Below are 3,404 nucleotides of genomic sequence, written 5' to 3'. Positions count from 1 at the left end.
AGTAGAGCAGTTTATGTGGAGTGACCTGCCTTGAAACCAGACTGGTGCGGATCCAGAAGGTTGTTCTGATGGAGATAACAGGAGAGTTGTTTAAAGCACGTTCAAGTGTTTTAGACAGGAATGGGAGGAGAGAGACTGGCCTGTGGTTTATAACATCAGACGGGTTGAGAGTGGGTTTCTTTAGGAGAGGGTTTACTCTTGCCTCCTTGAGACTGTCTAAAACACTTGAACGTTCNATCATCAGATCCTCCTTCGCACTCTCCAAGAACTTGGAGTTTCAGGCTCTGCACTTTCCCTCCTCACCTCATACCTCAAAGACCGTACCGACAGGGTAAGTTACCCTGTCGGTACGGTCTTTGAGGTATGAGGTGAGGAGGGAAAGTGCAGAGCCTGAAACTCCAAGTTCTTGGAGAGTGCGAAGGAGGATCTGATGATTCACTGTGTCGAATGCAGCAGACAGGTCCAAAAGGCTGATGACAGAGGAGAGGGATGCTGCTTTAGCCGTGTGCAGTTCCTCAGAGACATTAAGGAGAGCAGTTTATGTGGAGTGACCTGCCTTGAAACCAGACTGGTGCGGATCCAGATGAGACTGCCCAAGGNTACTCCCCTCATCAATGATACGCGAGCGTTCACACACTGAAGTTGTATAAACGTAGCCGGCCAATCAGGGCGAGCCTACCTGAATGCGCCCGCAGGCCCACAGTATATAAGGCGGCTACACCTCCTGACTGGGCCTGCGGGCGCATTCAGGTAGGCTCGCCCTGATTGGCCGGCTACGTTTATACAACTTCAGTGTGTGAACGCTCGCGTATCATTGATGAGGGGAGTACCCATAGAGTCCAGTAGAGGCTTCCGCCTGTGCTTATAGAACTAGGGTTACATTACGTAACCCCCCGTTCCTCCTCCTCAGCCAGCACAAATGACCCAATTCCTTATCAAGAGCTGTGTCCCAAAATGACACTGCAAGGGCTGACAGTGCTGAGGCACGAGCTTTTGACATAAATATGCCCCTTGTGTTTTAGAATGTGCATTTCTACTTTTAGGTTTCATATTTTATGTTTAGTGTAGTGTGCATGGAGTGTTGAGAAAGATGCCTGAGGGAGTTCTGAACATGCTGGGGCACATCTGTCAAAGCTGAGGAACAGAAAGCAGCCATACGTCACCAGAATTGGAAGAAAATTTAGCTTATTTTTTTTTACTTAGTTAAAGCAAACGCCCTGCGGGGCTACATGGGTGTTTCTGCTTTCTTCTCTCCGCCAGTTATTGTTTTTAAAATGAATTTTATCTTGTTGGTGTGTCTCCAAAGGAAAATGAAATCTAATCTGCTTATTACATACACTAAAGTATGTACAAATATTGAATTGTCCATACTGTAGAAGGTACGGGAGGAAAATAGTTTGGGTCAGGATTCAGGAAGCATAAATACAAAAATAAGGAAAAAGAATGAGGCCATTAATCGGCAACCGATGAGGAAAATGTGAAACTCTCCAAGCAGAAATGTTCCTGCCTCTGCCCTTGCTTTTGTTCACACTCTGAGCATGTGTCAGTCTTTGAAATGGCTGCAGCAGGAAGACACATGGAACGGGTGCTGGCATGAGAGGATGACTGATATGGTCCCATCTCGCTGTGCACGGAGGATAAAATATGAGACAGGACGATCTCCATCCAGCCAAGAAGTGAACTTTGTTTCATTTTACCCACTTAATGGTCCAGCGTCACATGCCAGGCCTTTATCGCCTCCATCACTCCACTTAATCAGAAGTGCTGGCGGGGGCGATCCTCTAATCAGACCATTTAGACTTTAAGGCCCTGTCTCTCTGGCGGATGTCCTCTTAGTTCAGGAATATCTTTGGCTTCCTCCCTCCTGCCTGGCACCCTCCCAGCCAAGCTTTCAGAGAACAACCTTGAGCATTTTTTTATTCTGCATAACCTTTATTTAATAAGGGAGGTCAATTTAGAACAAACTGTTACTCACGATGACAGTGGAGATAAATGTGTCCCGGGATGTAACAGGGACTTGGATTAAAACTAAGTAATGGTTTACGCCACCAAGACGATTAAAAAACTTAAATGGAAGGGTGTTGTGAAGACTCTGTCACCATGTCTATAAAGCACCCGCCTGCGTTTCGGCAGGCTTCAGTCAGGCCTGTGAAACCTGTCTGTCTAAACATCAAATGAGTGTGTTTTCACACTCTGCACTGTGACAGCCATGCTGAGAGATGTAAACACCACAACCAAGGCACACTTAGTTCATAAGTACATCCTGTCAGATGTCATGGCACGTGGAGCATTGCTTCTCACAAACATCACACGATCTAGACTCTAAATTGTTTTTTAACACAAAGTAGAAATTCATACTCTCACAGTTAGCGATGCAGTAACATCATTTAAAATAAAGAACCCCAGAGAACCAACTCCTCGTGCGACTTTGTAATAGTTTTTGACATTTGATATTTCTGAAACATGTTTAATCTCAGGATAATCATGGTAAATCAGACAGCACTATCCATCATAGCCAATTGTAATTACCTGCATATATATCACTGTCACATGAAAAAGGGCCATTAAAGGGAGCTCTGTGTGTGAATAGAAAACATTCAATCAAAATGCCACAGGCAACACGAGCGGGAGCCAAGAGCAGTGATTGAACAGGAATCCTAACCAGGACATCCCACGCTGATGGCAGCGCTCCCAGGTGGGCTCTCTGCGTCTGACAGTCACATAAACAGGCCTTGGGGGGGATTTTTCCTGTTTGACCAGCTTGATTTATAGCTAACTGTCCTGGTGGATTATCTGGCCAAATATATTTCAGACAGGGTTAGCAAAAAAACACCAGGCTTCATAATTAAAGAGAAATCCAGATATAAGTGTGATTGATTTTCTTTCCGTATGATAGTTTTGCCACTGATTTATAACCAAGGGATACTGTGCAACAAGCTTTTCATTGAAGAGGACATATTATGCTCATTTCCAGGTTTCCTAATTGTATTGTGTCCCTCTATTGCCAGGCCTCAGATGATTTGAGGCCAAATATTTTTTTTTTACATATAATTGTAACGCAATACATGATTGTCACTAAAAGCCTTGTCTCTATATTACAATAAAATATAAAAAATAATTGATTAATTTATTTTAATAACAATTCAAGTTAGTAGCTATTATAGGCATAACAAGACAGAAATGTATAATTCTTTCTTTAATAGAAATGTTTCTTCTGCCCTTAAAGTGTCCAAACCATAAAACATAGTCATTGTTCATGCCGGTTTCAGTTGGATTATTTGTCACAGTTGCTCCGATCAGATTGGTCTCCTCCATTTTGTAGATTATTTACGACTTTTGAATCCACATAGACACATCGGCAAAATCCGGCTTACTTTGAGCATGTGTTTTAAACCGTTTAATCC

The 3,404-nt window shown here is 43.4% G+C and overlaps 1 protein-coding gene across 1 annotated transcript in view; it reads right to left on the bottom strand.

Moving 5' to 3' along the window:
* LOC104966569 (A disintegrin and metalloproteinase with thrombospondin motifs 18-like) overlaps positions 1-3,404 on the bottom strand; it is a 20,025-nt gene that overhangs the window by 5,688 nt on the left and 10,933 nt on the right. The gene's annotated exons all lie outside the window — the stretch shown is intronic.

This window comes from Notothenia coriiceps, unplaced genomic scaffold, assembly GCF_000735185.1.
Source record: "Notothenia coriiceps isolate Sejong01 unplaced genomic scaffold, NC01 NC01_scaffold00037246, whole genome shotgun sequence".
Taxonomy (NCBI): Eukaryota; Metazoa; Chordata; class Actinopteri; order Perciformes; family Nototheniidae; genus Notothenia; species Notothenia coriiceps.
Note: the sequence above shows the minus strand (reverse complement) of the source record. Positions and strands in the feature narration are given on the sequence as shown.